The sequence below is a fragment of the Tenrec ecaudatus genome, chromosome 10 (assembly GCF_050624435.1).
Source record: "Tenrec ecaudatus isolate mTenEca1 chromosome 10, mTenEca1.hap1, whole genome shotgun sequence".
NCBI lineage: Eukaryota > Metazoa > Chordata > Mammalia > Afrosoricida > Tenrecidae > Tenrec > Tenrec ecaudatus.
Genome location: NC_134539.1, coordinates 121,180,004 through 121,199,891, shown reverse-complemented (window position 1 = coordinate 121,199,891; position 19,888 = coordinate 121,180,004). Strand labels below are relative to the sequence as shown.

The 19,888-nt window shown below is 40.7% G+C and overlaps 1 protein-coding gene and 1 pseudogene across 10 annotated transcripts in view; both read right to left on the bottom strand.

The window, feature by feature from the left end:
- Positions 1-19,888, bottom strand: part of BCAS3 (BCAS3 microtubule associated cell migration factor) — a 553,715-nt gene that overhangs the window by 510,603 nt on the left and 23,224 nt on the right. The window lies entirely within an intron of this gene.
- On the bottom strand, positions 13,120-15,809 carry LOC142458239 (pescadillo homolog pseudogene; annotated as a pseudogene).

The following is a 19,888-nucleotide window of genomic DNA, read 5'->3' as shown; positions in this document are numbered from 1 at the left end:
AGGGCTCAAAGACACCTCAGAAGAAAGGTCTGGCAATCAGACACTGAAAGCTCTATTGACAGATCCCATTGATCTAGTCTGATTGATACACACAGGGTTTCCGTGAGTTGGTACAGACTGGAGAGCAATGGTTTTTATTCCCTTAGATTAATTACTTTTAGGTCTCCAACTAATATCTAAATCTACGATATGTAGGGTATAAATAACTTTGTCTCTTAAATATTAAACTATGCTACTGTTTAAGTGGTCATCATATTATCTTTTCTATGAAAACTACTACAGCTTATATACTGGCTATAGCTACCAAAATCTGTAGCACAGAGATGGAGAAGGTGTGCGGGATATTAGACTCTTAAGACTACAAGGCAACAGGACCATCTATCACCAAAGCTGCCTCCTCAGCATAGTACATCTTAAGAGCCTATCTCTTCTACAAACTCCTTTGTAAAGTGTAATTAATTTTTATAACAAAAATCATGATCATTATATATTACAGCTCTTAAGGCTGTATCTTATTATTATACAACAGAATTTAAAATTTAGAGGCAGCCTTACAAGGTCATTTTGTTTAACCCGCCCCCCCCCCCGCCAACCAATGGAGGTATCATACATTATCTGCAATATAAAAATTACAATTTCTGATTTTAAGTAATACCAACTATAAAAGGTAGATCACTAATGTAATATAATTCTATTACAGATACATTAATGGCTATCTTCCTACCTGACTCATGAAATTTTAACAATAGCTAGAAGAATAAAAAACTGCCAGGCCATTTAGTTTTTAAAATTAAATTGTTTGCTGGTCAAAGGATTAAATGATGGCCTTCTCCAATGTACATACTATTTCAATTAACAAGAAAATGAAAAATAAATTAGAAAATAATACTGTAGAACTTTGCAGTGAAACTATAATTCAGAATAAGAGAAAACACTTCTCGCTTATCAGGCTTATACCTATAGCAAAGCATCGTGCCATAACTCCAAATCGGCCATTCTGAGCTGTTATTTGCATCTGCCAGAGGCTAACACTTGGCTTCAGGTTTCATCAAATAAAGACTTGAATTTTTTTTTAAGATCTAAACATACTTAGCAACGACTCTGCTATACTCAAACACCCTGAAAAATAAAGAATTAAACCAGTCTGTCTATGCCTATCCACAGTACAGTAAATCTTTGCTATCACTGTAATATACAAGAGCTTACATTTTGAAAACATTTAAAAATATGAACACACTGTTCGTTTTAGTGTAACAGTTTTCAAAACAAACCTAAGTCCTATTTTATTCTAAATTTATATTCTAAATGCCTCTAGAGAGAAAGCAAGAAGGTGACAAAAATCATTAGGCTTGATTATCAATTGTGCCGCTATTATTTAAGGGGTTGTCCAAACTATTGAAACCAAAAGCATAATTCTGAGTTATTCTCTGTGAGTTACATGCATCAAGCTTACATGAGGAGAACAGTCTCCAAATATTAGGTGCTATTCTGCATAAGAATACCACTTCTGAACAGAAACAGTGCTAACAAAGTGTATGTATATGGAGAGAACATACATTTTAGTAAATGCTCAGAAAAGACGGGCTTGTCTTTTGCAGACTCTGCCTTGCTGCTCCTCTGATTGCCTCTAATAACTTTATACAGTATATGCTCACTTGTAATTTGGTTTTCAAAGAAATGCATGTCAACACAGATTATGTTAAAACCTTAACATGAAAGTTGTGTTAAGGCTTTCAGAAGTGCTTTTTGCTTTCAAGTTTCTTAAAAAGAACTCTTATTAGAAATGGCAAAGAATTTCAAAGATGAGGGCTTTATATATCCGGGAAAGAATTACCAGAAGCTATAAATTCACTTTTAAACCAACAATAACAATAAATGCAAGAGTAGCACAACTACAAGGGAGGAGGGTACCAAGTTCCATCCCAACTTCCTGGCGACTGCAGCCACTGGGGGAAAAGAGCACACAAGGAGGAAACCTTGCCAAGAGCTCCTCACGGGTCTCTGCCTTTGTTCTTACTGGCATTTTAATTTTGGATGACAGACTTTTGTTGTTTGGAGCATAAACCGGACGTACCAGTTGGGAGGCACAATAAAGAGAACAAAGAATGATTTGTTCACACTGTAGGAAAAAAATCTTTTCCAACCATAGAAAATAGCTTTCGCATGGTGAAAATATGCAAATTACATACCAAACCCCCAAAGGGGGGGTGGGAGTTTGAAAGTACATGTTTAGCATCTCACAACTCAATCTAAGGCAAAAGGAAATTATAACAGCCAAGACAACAATGCACACACACACACACACACACAGCAGTTTAAAAAGTTCTGGGAGAGCTTTAGAAGTGCTTTTTGAGAATTTTAAAAGCAAATGAAGGTCATCTAGCCCTCAGAACCAAATCTGTTTCTTAAATCCTGACGACTTCAAAGACTGTCTACTAAACAGAAAATTCAATTAAACACCAAGGACAATAAAAATGCTCTACAATACCACAGGATTGGAACAGAAGTACACACATATTTCACACCACCACCTTCCCTTGTAGACATAAGACAAAGTGCTAGCTAGAGGCTGAGGGGACGTCTATTATTTACAGATATACACAAGCATGAGAATGCATACAGCTTAATGAATTCATACCCCTTTCTAACCAGCGGCACAGACATTAAGAAACGCTTGGATCTTCCCTCCACTGCAATTCGCACACACTACCACCCCAACTCAAGTTTCCATAGTCGGGCTTACTTAATAAATTCGTTAAATGGATCACCTGATGTGCTCCTTTCTGAATGATCTCTTTGGTCATCATTATGCTTACAAAATTCACTGACACTGTTGCTTGTGGTTATAGTTTTTTCTCGTTCCTGTTACTATATAAATTCCCATTATATGAAAACATTTTACTGTTGGTGAACTTGTGGGGGGTTTTGTTTGTCTTCGCCCACCCCACCCCCACCCCCCGCCAACTCGCCTTACTTTGAGACTCTTAAGATGTCAGAAAAGTTGTGGAAACCTTTGAAGCGGGAAAAGGATCATATGTGTTTTTTCAATTGTGCAGTGAACCTCTTGGGGTTCTCTGATTCTAGAGGGACCTGCACCTTTGTCTTCGACTGTATTATTTGACCATTCTGTAAACTGTAGAAAACTGATAGTAATGCAACAGCTTCTGGTCCATAGAAATGCAAATATATTCCGACTGGTAGGCAATCCATTAAATTCCACTCTGTTGCAAAGATGCTTCCAAAGAGTAGGAAGTGCCTAGGTCACACAAACAGCTCAACACTAGACTGCTGATAGCTTGTGATTCAAACTCACTCAAGGTCGCCTCCAAAGTGAGGCCCAACAACCTAACCTGAAGATCACCGGGACAGCAACACTGCTTTGCACACTTGGCATCGGCTTGTCCTCAGTAACAAGGCAGATAGCACGCTGCTTAGTATCTACTAGCAAATTCACTTCAGTGTACCTATTGATCACTTCTTCATATGCGCCTTGTAACAAGTTCATTATCTCACTCATGAGTTTAATAAAATCTATGAGACAGATTATTATGAGCATCATGATTTTACCTTTTGAAAAAGAATAAAGAATACTATGAATATTCTTGCACCTATTTTGGGTGAGCATCTAAATGCCTCTCGTTTGGGTAAACGTCTAGCAGTGGAACTCCCGGATACTAGGAAAGGCATCTGTACATTTGTACATCTTCAGTAAATTCTAGCAAAATAGGTTCCCCAAGTACCAATTTACACTTCCACCAGCTATATATGAGAGTTCTAGCTGCCCCATATCCTAACCAACAAAAAGTATTGTCAACCATTCAAGCGGGTGTGTAATGGGATCTCATTGTGGTTTTAATTTGCATTTTCCTCATGACTGAGGTCGATTGAATGCCTTTTCATATGCTTATTAACCATTTAGTTATCCTATTTCATGGAATATCTTGAAAAGTCTCTTGCCCTATTTATTAAGTTGTCTCATTCTTTAAAAATTATGAATTTAAATCTAACATGTCCAGTGAATGAAGTGCATAAATTGATCTGCTCTAGAAAAGCAATGCAGCCTCACAGTGAACTTGTAACCAAACAGCCTTTATTAAGGTGGCCTTCCATCAGGGCAGCTGATGGAAGCCTACTGTCCTAAAGCTCACCTAATTTCCAGACTTAGATATGATAAACACTGCAGAACGGGAATGAGATGCAAGACCTCACTTCAGCAGCTCTTGAGAAAGGCAGAGCTTTTTGTTCATAATCAAATTCATACCTGAATTCTAAATTCACTAATGAGCCTTGGGTTTATCTTTTCCTTCAAAGAAGGTAAAATTGTTACATTACAGCTTCCTGATGTCCCTGAAGAAGAAAAATACTGACTGCAAAATTAACCTAGACAATCAAACGAAATTTAGTGCCTGTTAGGGTTACAAAATGAATGTATCGCTCCTTATTAACTCACACAGTTCAAACACCAAAAAAATCTAATTACTAGTATTGTTTATAAATAATTTAACAATGGAGACGCAAAGCCCATTCGGAGGCAACTGGACATCCCCTTACAGAAGGGTTGCAAGGAAGAGATGAACCAGTCAGGATGCAGTGTAGTAACGATGAAACCTACAACTTTCCTCTAGTTCTTTGATGCTTCCTCCCCAGCACCCATCCCCACCCCCACCCCCACTACTATGATCCCAATTCTACCTTACAAATTGCTAGACCAGAAGATGTGCACTGGTACTGATAGGAACTGGAAACACAGGGAATGGGGACAAATGGGCCCCTCAGGTCCAATAGTGATAACAGCAATGCCAGGAGGATAAGGGGAGGGGGGGTAAAAACAGTAAAGTATGTGAAGAGCGACGTCAGACAGTGTAAGACATGACAAAATAATCATAATAAATTATCAATGGTTCGTGAGGGAAAGGGGCGGGGAGGGAGGGGAAAAATGAGGAGCCGATTCCAGGGGTTCAAGTGGAAAGATGTTTTGAGAATGATGATGGCAACACATCTACAAATGTACTTAACACAATGGATGTGTGTATGGATTGTACAAGTCCCCAATAAAATGATTTTAAATAAATAAATATTTTAAAAAGCAATAACTTTTAAAAGGAAAATAAATGTAAAAGATGTCATTGTACCTTTTTTCCACACAAAAAAATGGCTACTTACCATATATACACCTGACGATTTCCAAGGCTAGAAATCTCAAAAGGCCAAACAAACAGAATTGGAAGACAAAAGGAAAAGAATTCTTTCCCACCCCCCCAAGGAAAACAATCCTTCACATCAAGCCAAAGCATTTTTTTAACAAAACCATTTTATTAGGAGCTAAGACAGACATCATACCATTCCATAGTTCAATCCTATCTAACAGTGTTGTGTAATGGCTTCAAAAATAAGTTTCAAATACCACACTTCTTGTCTTTCAGTCAAAAATACCTTTTACTTTATTGCCCTCTGGTTAAATATGGGTAACTTACACCCCTGGTTCCCCCAGGGCACCAGCAAACAGCAGGCAAGAGGAAGGTTGATTCCTAAATGCAAACCCATGGTTGATGGCAACAATGTGAAGTGCATACAATATGCCAGATCATCACGGACAACTGCCACACATGAATAACATGGACGACTCTAACAGAGGAGTGTGGTGTTAGCAGAACATACACTGCACTGTGTGGCTATGTTAATTCATCATGTACTTGGAAATCCATGACAGAGTTGTAGCTCAGTTCATGATAATTAAACCAAAATTTTTTTTGTTTAATCTACGAATCTAAGGCTGAATCTATGTCAACTTGTAAGCCTTATTGGTTCTTAACCTTAGTTCCACTGTCCTCCAAGCATGTTATATAATAACTAGAAATTTGTTGTAGCAGCATTTCATACAATATATTTTAGGACAATCCACTTCTTGGCCCGAGAGGTACATTATAACCTATGACGTGAAGCCCTCAAGAAAAGGACTATCAAGGTGGGAAGCAGCAGCTCATCTGTGCAATCTTCCTCACTTGTCTACTCAAGGTCAAAGTCAATCTCCAACCTCTAGTAAATATTCCACTCATTCCAACTTTTACACATTTAAATGTTTTCACCTGCAACATGTTTTCATGACCACCAGTCATTTTAACATTAGCAATATGCTATCAGGAGACACCAGTCCCTGCAGAAGGTTATCATACTTGGTAAGTTAGAGGGGCATCAAAAAAGGAGGCGGCTCTGGAAAAGATGGATCGCCACAATGCCTACAACAATAGGCTCAAGCATAGGAAAATTGTGAAGATGGGGCAGGGCGGGACGGGGCAGTGTTTCATTCTGCTGTACATGGGGCTCCCAAGGGTCAGAACCCACTGTACGCAACCCAACAACAGCAGCAGCAACAGCGACCCTATAGGACAGAGTGGAGGAGCCATGTTACACTATGTGTAACACAGTGGTGACACACTGGGCTACAAAACTGAGAGGTCATCAGTTGAAAACCACCAGGCACCCTGCAGGAGAAAGATGAGACTCTCTACTCCCATAGAGAGTCATAGTCTCGCAAGCCCACGGGGGAGTTCTACCCTGTGCTATAGGGCCAATGAGTCTTAATCAACTCGATGGCTGTGAGTTACAGGGACAGAACAGAACTGCCCCTCTGGTTTCCAAAACTGTAAGTCTTTACGGGAGTAGAAAGTCTCATCTGGTGGTTTCGAACTACGACCTCCCAGTTAGCAGTCCAACATATAACCCACTCTGGCACTGGGACTATAAGTCAAAATTCACCAATATCAGTGAGTTTGAGTTTTTTGGAGGAAAATAAGCAGGCACTATAACTGCAGCCTCTGATATAATATAAGCTGAGAGCCTCCCCCAAGAATCACACAATGAGTTGATCTGGTGACAGATTTTCATTTCAGAGATAAGGAAGCAAAAAGAAACCAAAAATGCAGACCTGTAGTTACACTGACCAGTCCAAAGAGTACTCTCCTTTAAATACACAGTACTCCAAGTTTTCAAACTCCAGTCTTCTGTCTAACAAGTTCCTGCCAGCAAGCTGTCTTATGAGTGAGAGCTCTGCGCCAATAATTTAAAACCTTAAGCTAGCATAGCTCGAAGAAAGTATTCCTAATAGCAAAAACCATCCTTCCGAAAGATCCCAAATTAAGGGGAAGAATGGAGACAAGTTTTTGTTTTATTTTTGCCCGCCTAACCACAAATGATTCTGTTAATGTCAGAGCGTCAGTATCTTTGTAACCCTCTCTGTACAGCAGCAAGGAACAAAATGCAGACCACAAAAACCACCGAAAATGCATATTTGTGAGAACTAACAACTTATAGAACAGATATTTGCTAACCACATAAAGGAGACTGCAAACCCAGTCTGTATTTTAATCGTGACACTAAAGCCAAAATACAAAATTTGAGGCAAGAAGGAAGTGAGTTTCAAGAACAATACGAAACCGCAGAACACAAATAATGAATGGAACTTGTAATCATATTTTCATACTTCCAATTTTTGCATACACACAGAAGAGTATTTTAAGGCTACATTTAACCTTTCCCCTGCGGTCTCATTTTCGAAAGGAAGATCAAAGGGAAGCAGTTTGAGCTCACACGTTCCTCCCGTTATGCAACACAGATTTAGACATTACACTTCAAAACCCAGCCATTACTTCAGCACCCACCAATCCAAATATCATTCCAGTCCTTTGAAGCACGCCTAATGGTATCTTCCATTTGCAAGTAACACTTCTGTAGTCAAAAGATCTTACTCGGGGTGGATGTTAATGTAAAACCACTCAGACTACACAGAGACACACGCCTAGAGGCAGACTGGAAGGTGTTCCGAAGTCGATGTGACACCATTACTGAGAGTGTCGGCCTAGCAGCTGTCATAAACACTTCATAATCACTCAGACACACTAACTGAACTCCCTTCAACTCATTATTTTATGACATGCTGCATAGGTGTCCGACTGCATAGAGAAAAAAAGAGACAATGTCCAAGATAAGCTAATTTGTGAATATATCCTTTTTCCAATTTTAAAGACTTAGCAGTTTGTTATTTTTTATGAGTTTTGTTAACCTATCCTGATATGATTCAAGTTCATTTTACAATAGATACAAAATCCATTAGAAACCACTTATATTAAGAAGTCTACTTTTTCTATAAAACAGATATCCTAAGTACAAAACCTGGATGAATCTAAGAAACAAGTTGATGAAAATATGCACGTCTAAATAAGAGTATGAATTATGTGACTACGTGTGTATGCAGAAACCTTGGCCGTTCACCCTAGAGCCCTGCTCCTAAGCCTTCTTACTCTTCTGAACAGAACCAGCCCTTTCCAATGCTATTTTCAGTAAGAAATCAAATCTAGAAAATTAGGCCCTATTCTACACAAAGGCAATTTTAGGACCAAACGCTTGTTATGAGTTTGAATTGTGTCTTCAATTAAAGATATGGTGAAACCCTAACCCTTCCTACCTGTGAATGTGTCCTTGTTTGGAAATACTCTTTGAAGAAGTTATTCATTAACATGAGGTAACACTAGAGCTAAGCAAGCCTGAGTCCGATATGGCGCAAGGAGAGAGTGAAGACGGCCACGTGAAGACAGAGGCAGAAAGTGGCAAATAAAATGCAAAGATAAAACTGTTAAAAATATATAAATTAATGTCAAGGATTGTGAAAAGTGCAATGAAGAGTCTTCCCCCTAGACTCGAACCTTGAACTGCGAGCATGGCCCGGATGACACATGGTTTGGGAATTCTAGCCTCCTGTTGCAGGAAGGCCCTTGGTGTGTGGTGCAGTCATCCCTCCCTCCCTGTCGAAGATTTGGTTCCAAGACCACTCACAGATTTCAAAAGTCACAGATGTTCAAGCCGCTTACATAAATTTGTTATATTTGCACACAACCTAAGTGAAGTCTCCCGCATACTTTAATTTCTAGAATACTTATACTATAAGTGCTACGTATTAGATTTCTACCCAAATATAATCCTTGTCGCATCGTTCCTGTTTTTATAAAAAGACATCCCTGTCACGTACAGACACTGCAGAAAGTCACATAGAGCTTGAAGCTCCTCTTACCCTTTGAGGGATCCCTTTGATCACATAATAGTTTTGCTGCCCCATACTACCGTCTGACTCGACAGATGCTGAACCTGAAGATACTGACGGCCAACGTACTTGTTACAGCAGCCCTAGAAAACTCAGACAGCTACATATTCAAACCATCTCTGCTTGTCAGCATACCCAAATGCCCGACCTTGTATTGCTCCCAAACCTATAAAATTTCCTAACAATCTTAATATTGCAATGTCTATAGTCAACCAACTTCTATTAAAAAGACTGCTGAGGGTTACTTCAAGGATGCCTTGTATGTTTGTACTAAAAGCATTAGGGCAAATAACTTGTACTTCCTTTCAGAGGTGTTTTGCCTAGCTCGGTGTGTCAGCGACACCTAGTGTCTCATTCTTGTAATGTAATCAAAACTCAGCAAACACTAAAAGTGCTAACTTAAGACTTGAACTGTGGTTTTCTCTAGGAACTATCTGAGTACAAAGACATTAACTGGAGTTTCATGATCATTAAATTTTTAGGTTATAATTTTTCAATGTATATATGAAAATCTACAAAAGGCATGCTTTCTCCTTGTGCAATTTTTAACATAATGTAACTCTAAATCTAATAAGCACATTTTATTTCTCCTAAAACTATGCCATCTCATATTAAAGGCAGTACCACCCCCAGGTCAAGACTTTGGAAAATAGAAACATCCTGTTGACTCTTCTGGGATTTTTTTTAGATCATTTTATTGGGGACTTGTACAATTGTTATCACAATCCATACAGACATCCATTGTGTCAAGCACATTTGTACATTTGTAGACATCATCATTCTCAAAACGTTTACTTTCTCCTTGCGCCCGACTCTTCTCTTCTGTCTCATCTTTGTAAGCCTCTCGGAAAAACCCGCGAAGTTTAGACTCTCAAGGGCTCGCTCGGACAATGTGAAAGCGACACTACACTGGCCTTCTAACCTCCTTTCTTCTCCTTATCCTGTTGCCACCACAAGATCCATCTTGATTCAATTCTACTTTTGGAGTGTCTCTGACTGAAAGAGAGGCCAACTCTCAACCTGCAATCCAAGTCTTCACGAATTTCTACATCTTCCATCTCCCCTGACAGCATAATAACCTCAAAATAAATATTAATAATCATTGGTATATTATTTGTATTGAGTGAGTGAGCATCAAAGAAGGTCATGGAAAATTTCCACTATTTTCTAATCCCCCTGTTCACCTCACAATACATGACTACGTACAATGTCTAAAGTATACTCATTGTCTTCAACAGAATTTTCTGGAAGTCCTGTTGATAGTGCTTGTCAAACTACTTGCTGTGAAGTATTTGGCTTTTTTGAAATTTCTGGTGTGGCACAATCAGGTATTTTTATGAACATAAAACTTATCATTTTCGATGATATACACTGACATAAAGCTGCATGTTTCCATAAGTTTCCTTCCATTTTCTGTACTGACCTCCTTGCAACCAGTAATAACCAACTGACTTCTACCAGTTTCTGACATCACCAGTCCATAGTCCACACTTTTGGCAACTATTTAAAACCAAACTCTTTCCACCCAAATCTAATCTGAGTCCCATCTGTATTTGTATAAAAGACATCACTATCGTGTACCACCATCACATCAAACAACTGGGCATTACCTATGCTCCAGCACTACCTCTGCTGGGGACATACTCTAAAGAAGTGCGAGTAGACAATGCACTCCCATGTTCACTGCAGCACTGTTCACAATAGCAAGATGTTGGAAACAAGCCAAAAGCCCAAAGAACATCGTAGCCCATCGCAAAAGGTAAAATATTATGAGCCCTCAACTATAAGGATTCAAAGAAAGTCAGAGATGCACATAACAAAGGGCACAACAGGCTTTGGAGATTTCCAAGAGAGAAATGGCAAGAGACAGTCAATAGGTATGACTAGACCGTTGATAGGTATTGACTTGTATGAAAGGGAGAAGAGGGATTCTAAAGTGGGAGAAGAGAAATTAGGAATGGGGGTGGGATGTAATGTGGAAGTGGGGGGTGACAAAGAGTGGTTTGAATTATTGAATTCAGAATTGATGGTCTGAAATGTGAGCCCCCTAACTAATTCACAGTAGCAAATTCATTTTTTAAAATCATTTTATTGAGTGCTTATAAAATGCTTATCACAATCCATATATAGATCCATTGTGTCAAGCACATTTACACATTTGTTGCCATCATCATTCTCAAAGCATCTGTTTTCTACTTGAGCTCCTGGCATCAGCTCATTTTTCCCCTCCATCCCCTGTCCCCCCTCCCTCATAAAGCCTTGATAATTTACAAGTCATTATTATTTTGTCATATTTCACACTGTCCAACGTCTTCCTTCACCCACTTTTCTGTTGACCGACCTGGAGAGAGGAGGTTATATGCAGATCCTTGTAATAGGTTCCCCCTTTCTACCTCACCTTCCCTCCACCCTCCAGGTATCGCTGCTGTCACCACTGGACCTGAAGGGTTCATCTGTCCTGGATTCCCCAAGTTTCCAGTTCCCATCTGTACCTCTGTGCATCCTCCAGTCCAGCTGGATTTGTAAGGTCAATTGGGATCATGATAGTTAAGGGAAGGAAGCATTTAAGAACTAAAGGAAAGTTGTATGTTTCATTGTTGCTACACTGCCCACTGACCGGCTCGTCTCCTACCCGAGACCCTTCTGTAAGGGGATGTCCAGTTGCCCACAAATGGCCTTTGGGTCTCTACTCTGCTTTCCCCCTCATTCACAATGATCTGATTTTTGTTACTTGATACCTAATGCCTTCGGCACCTCATGATCACACAGGCTGGTGTGCTTCTTCCATGTGGGCTTTGATGCTTCTGTAGTAGATGGCTGCTTGTTTACCAAATTCATTTTTAAAGAATTACTATATATTAAATAGTGTATGAATTTTTAATGAAAATTATTTCAAAAAACGAAACAAAAATCAAATTCTAAGGCAGCAGTTCTCAACCTGTGGGTCACAACCCCTTTGGAGGTTGAATGACCCTTTCACAGGGGTCACCCAATTCATACAGTAGTAAAATGACAGTGATGAGGAACTGTATTAAGGGTCACGGCATGAGGAAGGTTGAGAACCCAACTCTAGGTACTAGTATAGATGCAAAAGTCGTAAGAGAAAATTATAGTTGGTCCATGATGGATTACTTCATCCCCCTTTGCACCAAAATTCACAAGGTGTAGAGCATTTGCTTTTAACAAGTGCATCCTATGGTATGCTCTGTCTTATAAGGTCACTATGATTTGGAGTCGACTTGTCAGCAGAAGTTACTATTAAAATTATTTTTAATCATTTTATTGGGGTGCTTCCAGCTCTTATATCAATTGGATCAAAGCCATTTGCACATATGTTGCCATCATCACTTTCTAAACATTGTCTTTCTGTTTGAGCCCTTGATATTATCTTCTTTTTTTCACTCCTTCCCCCAATCCCACCCTCGTGAACCCTTGAGAAATTATAAATTATTATTGTTATATCTTACGCCATCCCCTGTTCTCGCTTCACCCACATTTCTGTTGTTCTTCCTCCTTTGTGGGGCGGATGTTTGTCATCCATCAACAGAAATTACTGGCTAGTGTTGTTATGTGTCCACTGTCACTTTCCTAGCCTCATCTATCACTCTTCACCCTGCCCGCCCAGCTCCAAGGTAAATTGGCTGTCCTTGACTATAGGAAACATGCTCAAACTCACCTTCCCGAATAAACACCTTTAAATTATTTAAGGGTTAGAAGACTATTTATACCCACTTAGAATGCTCCTCCCTCAAATTCCCACCATGAATCACTCACTTTTTTCACAGCGTTGTTCAAATGCATCTTTAAGAATCTTTTCCTAACCATTCTATGTCAAACAGCAACCACCATCCAACAGTGTTTGTTTGTTATCCATCTGTCACACCCTCCAGCCCACCCGCCTTGAATGAAATTCCAACACCTTGAATAGGGTTAGGCAATTAAAAATTATTTGCCAGATGAATAAACTAATAAACGAAAACCCAAAGTATAAATGGCATGGCCTCACAAAAATTCATTTCAGGAAAAAATATATATTCTGGCAAATCTACCAAGATCCTTAGTATATCAACATTTATTGATTTTTCCAAATACATGAGCAAAATTATTTATCACAATTTTTCATGTGACAAAATTTTTTTACCACCTTTTTTTTTTCAAAATAGGAAAGAGAAGTAAGAAATACCAACAAGAACATTCTCATTACAGAGCCAAGAACAGATTCTGATTTGCTCGCCCCTCTGTTCCAGACCTGTATTGAATTAATGAACACTTTAAAGTCTTTATAATTCATCATAAAGAAACAAATGGTTAAGAGTAGTAGAAAAAAAAGGCATATAGGTATGACAATTTAAATAGTAAATTATTTAAAATATTTAAAAATTAAAATATTAAATGTATCAAGAGTATCATTAAAGTATTTTAAATAGTAGACCTAAAATAAAAATGAATATTAAGATAACAATTAATAGAATTAAAGGTATTCAGGAGTACAGACTGCTGCATTTTCAGGAATCTCACAAAACTATTTGACTCTTAATCCATGTCAGATGCAAGTATAGCTTTCATTAACATTATTTAAAGATTTTAAGTGAGTGCCTGTGTTTACCTCTCTCAGGAGTGGTGAGCACATTGCTAGGCACTGTGGGAAAAGGACCGGTCTTAATCAGATGACTGGCATAACAAATCATCATTATTTCCTACTCTATCAGATACTTTGTAAAGGCGACTGAGAGCTTAAGAAACCATGGAGAGCTGGTTTTCACCTGAAGCCATTTCATCGACAAAGTACACTTGGGTAAAGAAGTAGATGGAGTCCTGCTTCTGAGCTGACTCTACTTAACTATATCCCTAAAAATCAACTAAGCCTCTTTCATATTTACTTCATAAACAAGCCTCTTTTTAAAATATTTAACCAGGATATATTTATTTTCTCAATCATAGGACAATCATGTAAAATCAGCAGAAAGGAGCCCTGTGCAGCATAAGGTAGAATAGAAAATAGGGTGATAGTTTGGACACAGATTGACTTTCTGACTTTCCGTCCCCCACACTCAAGCAAGCATGAGTCTTCGTCTGCAAAGATCCATGAGAGCCAGGGTTATTTCCAACTTAACCAACATAGCCTCCCCATCGTCTAGAACACAATAACATTTCAATAATTATTGAATAAATTACAGGTGACACTTTTTTTTAAAAAAAACTGTGAAACTAGAGCCATTTATGAAATGCTCCTCTGAACATCCCCTCCATCACAGCACCCTGAGAATCAAGGGTCCAATCATGATGGGAGGGCTGGAGAAAGCCAGAGTAGGTGAATGAATGAATGAATGGCTGGCCCTCTGCCCCCAAAGTCACTGACTCCTGAGAGCACCAAATCGGGCTGGGCACGCCGTGCTTCCCCTGGCCGGTCTCCAGCAGCAAGGAGCTCCAGCCAGACAGTGCCAGTGAGGGCCTAGCCAGCAAGGCGGGGAGTAAGGAGGGAGCCCCTCCATCCTGCCTTTGCAATGTAGCCTATCAGGAGCTTGGAGCCGCCAACCCTCACAGGGGCCTTTCCTTCTTAATCTTCTTCTCACAACTCACAGCCTCACTGTGGATTTTGCACTTCTTGGACAGTTTGTTGGCCTCTTGGACCTTTTGCTTCTTGCCGAACATGATCTTGTGGGGGAGGTGCTTCTCCCTTTTCTTGATCCTCCTGATGGCCAACCGCTTGCCACCACTCTCCTCGTCCTGGGCCAGTCACTGCTTACTCTCCAGCTTCACAATGCCTGCCATCACTCTGGGCTTCTTTCCTTCTACCCTCTGCTCCTCCAGGGCTGCCATGCAGGTCTCCTCCTCCTTCTCTGAACCAGCCCACCCTTCTGCTCCTCCTTTCTTCCCCCTTCCTCCTCTTCACTTTCCTTCAGGTTTCCAGGATCCTCCTCCCAGATTCATTCAGGTTTCCTCCGCTTCAGATTCATTCCGGTTTCCAGAATCCTCCTCTTGTCACAGGGACAACAGCTTCAGCTTCCCAAGTGGGATGTAATCGTCCCTCCTTCTCAGACAAACTGTAAAAAGCATGGAGGCAGCGGCACCTGCAGGAGGTAACTCTCTGTGGGGAGAAGGAGTCAGGCATTCACAGAATCAGTCACTGGGACTGTACATAGGCATCGGCCGGATGACAGGGGTCTGCTGCCTGGGCCTGTCCAGACTACTGATGTTGGAATTTGTGATGTTATAAGTAGCCCCTATGCACAGAGACTTGTCTCAGCAGACAATCCCCGCCCCCCCCCCAAAAAAAAAACTCCTGATGATGAAGGTCATGGCGTTGCGGGGCACCTCTAAGTTTAAGATCTTGAGGCCCTCAAAGAGCTTCTTGTGCTTCTCCTGTGCCTCCAGCTCACTCCTGAGGTCCTCCTCTTCACTCACTACTTACCCCACTATGGACAAAACTTGTCCCCCTCAGGCTCCTATGCAGGAGCCAAGACCACCATCCGAACCAGGCTGGCCCTGAGAGCGGCCAGCTTCTCCATGATAAACACATTTTAAAAGGGTATAAAGTAAAGGGTAGCATTCGTGGTATGAGCATTTGAAATTACATCCTAAACTTTTACAAATAAAAATAAAACTAAACTACCAAATTGCTTGCATGAATTTGTCTTCTGCCATCCTGCTTGGGAAGCGATGAAGCAAGCACGGCTCTGAAGCTCTAGCTTGGTATTCTAATTCCCCCGTTGTGAGTGTGTCATGCATCAGCTACTTCACAGTGTATTAGACAATATAATGTGTATATTAAGCTTCCTGCACAGAGCAATAGCTCAATCAATGGAACAAGAAAAAGCCTGCATCCCCAGGTATCCTCCTAATTCTTGATAAATAATTCTCACGGGACTACCTGTTAGGAAGCTAGCTTAGAGACCGGGTGGATTGTCCCTCCCATGCCAGCAGGGACCCCTGTAGAGGAGCTTGGAAAGAAATCAGGCAACCACTGAACACCTAAGACCGCAAACTGAGTGTGCACAGACACAAGCCCCCTAGGCCCAAGTACAACTACTATCTTGGACACATCCACCTTAGGTATATCACACAGGTGGGCCTAACTTAGCGAAAAGGTGTGAACCAATACCATCAACCATGCCTCCCCAACCAGAGGTTTGAAATATCCTGGTGGTGAGAAGGCCTCACTAAGTTACCCTGCTCCTGGTCAGAGGCAGGTAGAGGGGAGGGTCTCCCTCCCCTGCTCTGGCCCACATGCACCTGCTCTGGGCCCACAGCCTCTTGGCCCACATGTTCTTAGCTACTTAGCCTCTAGGGTTCTTGGTTTCTGGATTCCTGGCATTGCCCCCACTCACACCCAGTTCCCCACGTGTGGGTGCTCTCCTCCACATGGTTGTTTGTGCTCAGTGGTGACCCCCAGCACAGCTTCCATCCACACGGCTTTGCCCACTTTCCAGAAATAGCATGTAACCTTCAGAAACTGTAAAACCAGAAATTTGTCCTGTCCTTCATAAAAACTCATTATTTGGCATGAATTCTTTCAGCGTGCAAAACAAAGAACCAAGGTACAACCCACTCCAGAAACCTAACATACCCTTTTGTAATCATACAAAACTACTACTACAAAAAAAATAAATAAAAGATCAGCTGCCACCGAGCCACTACCAACTCAAGGCAACCTCCTGTGCATCAGAGTAAGAGTGCACCAAAGGCTTTCCGTGGCCAAGTTCAACTCGACAATGTAATTTTATTAAAAGAGAGTCAACCAACTTCTCAATGCAATCTAGGGATAAGAAAGCATAAAGATCTTTAAGCTACTCAGAGGTAAACACGTCAAATTTAAATCTATTAAAGTGTGACCTCTAATTACCACCAAAGGAAGCGGGCAGTTGAGGCAGCCTGAATACCACCAAAGGAATGTGCTCCAGCCAGTCAACATGCCTACACACAACACTCAACCTTCCAGCTACAGCGATGGATGGCTTCCTCTGCTTTCAAGTCTATCAACATACAGCATCATGGAGCTAATTTAGGGTATATCCATAGGAAAAAGTTACATTGACAAAAGTCTTCTGATTACAAGAAAAAAAATTGTCAGATTTTAACTCCTTTGTACAGTATATTTAAATTATTTTTTTAACTGCAGGTCCTTGAAAAATGGCAACTTTGAATACCAACATCTGGAATTCTATGACAAGAGCTGGATTCTTGCATTTTCCAAAATAAAGCCATGCTTGTGAAAACAAAATTCAAATTGCTATCTTAATACTTAATATGTTACTTAACCATATAGGATGGAAGATCAAATTTCATTATAAGTGATTTATCAAAGAATAAACCACTTTCTTACTTAAAATGTTAACGTTATTATGAAGTCCTAGGTAACCGGTATTTGTTAATTTCATAATCCTATGCCACTGAGACCACAGTCTGCACGTAAGGACATCCTAATTGAACAAGCCTTCCCAGAAGGGTCACAAGGAAGGGAAGACCCAGCCAAGGTGCAGTACAGCACGGAGGAAACACACAACCTTCTTCTAGTTCTTTAATGCTTCTGCTCTCCCCACTATCATGAACCCAGTTCTGTCTTAGCAATCTGGCTAGAGCAGAGCACGTACACTGGTACAGAGAAGAGCTATCGATAAACAAAATCCAGGACAGATAAACCCCTAAGGAACAATAATGAAAATAGCGAAACCATGAGGGAAGGATGAGAAAGGATAAACTGCAATGATCGACATACAACCCCCTGCCCAGAGGGATGAACAGGACGTGGGCAAAGGGAGACAGCGGAAAATGTAAAATATTAAAAATAAAATAATTTATAAAATATCAAAGGCTCACGAGGGTGGGAGGGTTGAGGATAAAGAGGAGCTGATACCATGGGCTCAAGTAAAAAGAAAATGTTTTGAAAACAATGGCAACATATGTACAAATGTCCTTGATAAGAGCTGTGAGAACACCCTATAAAATGATTTCTAAAGTTAAAAAAAGAACATCCTGACTTCAATTAGATTGAGATTAGTACATGTTTGTTTATAAATATCTTAAGAAGTAGCCATGTCGGGATCAGTTATCAGGCATCAAAGAACAAAAAATCATATCATTGGGTGCACACCTCCATGATACAATCGCCGAGGACAAACGTGTGCATAAGCAAATGTGGCAAAGAAAGCTGATGGTGCCCGGCTATCAAAAAGGATAGTGTCTGGGGTCTTAAAGGCTTGAAGGTGAACAAGCGGCCATCTAGCTCAGAAGCAACAAAGCCCACATGGAAGAAGCACACCAGCCTGTGCGATCAAAGGAATCAGGTATAAGGCATCATCAGAAAAAAAAAATCTTACCATAGTGAATGAAGGGGGAAGTGCAGAGTGGAGACCCAAAGCCCATTTGTCAGCCACTAGACATCCCCTCACAGAGGGGTCTTGGGGAGAAGATGAATCAATCAGGGTGCGATGTAACACCGATAAAGAATATAGCTTTCCTCCAGTTCCTAAATGCTTCCTCCCTCCCACCCCCAGCACCTTACTACCATGATCCGAATTCTACTTTGCAACTTTGGATAGAGCAGAGGTTGTACACTGGTGCAGATAGGAGCTGGAGGCACAGGGAATCCAGGGTGGATGATACCTTCAGGACAAGGGGTATGAGGGGCGATACTGGGAGGGTAGAGGGTGAATGGCTTAGAAAGGGGGAACCGATTACAAGGATCTACATGTGACCTCCTCCCTGGGGGATGAACAACAGAAAAGGGGGTGAAGAGAGATGCCAGATAGGGCAAGATATGACAAAATAATAATTTACAAATTATCAAGGGTTCATGAGGGAGGAGGAAGCGGGGGGGGGGGGCAGGAACTGGACCTGATGCAAAGGGCTTAAGTAGAGAGCAAATGCTTTGAAAATGATTAGGGCAAAGAATGTACAGATGTGCTTTATACAATTGATGTATGTATATGTATGGATTGTGATAAGAGTTGTATGAGTCCCTAATAAAATGTTAAAAAAATTTTTAAATTTAAAAAAGAAGTAGCCATGTCACAATCGCTGAAGACAAAGTGGGTATATAAGCAAATGTGGTGAAGAAAGCTGATGATGCCTGACTATCAAAAGATATAATGTTTGGGGTTTTAAAGGCTTGAAGGTAAACAAGTGCCATCTAGTTCGTAAGCAACAAAGTCCACATGGAAGATGACCACCAGCTTGTGTGATCACAAGGTGTCAAAGGGATCAGGTATCAGGCATCATCAGAACATAAAACCATATCATTGTGAATGAAGGAGAGTGTGGGGAGGAGATCTAAAGCCCATATGTAGGCAATTGGATATCTCCTTATGGAAGGGTCGTGGGGATGAGACAAGCCAGTCAGGATGCAGTGTAGCAACAATGAAACATACAATTTTCCTCTAGTTCCTAAATGCTTCCTCTCCCACCCCACCACTATGATACCAATTCTACCTTACAAATCTGGCTAGATCAGCGGATGTACACTGGTACAGATAGGAACTGGAAACACAGGGAAGCCAGGGTGGATGATTTCTTCAGGACCAGTGGTGTGAGTGGCAATGCTGGGAGGGTGGAGGGAGGGTGGGTTGGAAAGGGGGAACCAATTACAAGGATCTAAATGTGACCTCCTCCCTGGGGGACGGACAACAGAAAAGTGGGTGAAGGGAGATGTCAGACAGGTCAAGATATGACAAAATAATAATTTGTAAATTATCAAGGGTTCATGAGGGAGGGGGTAGCGGGAAGGGAGGGGAAGGGAAAAAAAGAGGACCTGATGCCAGGGTCTGAAGTGAAGAGCAAATGTTTTGAGAATGATGA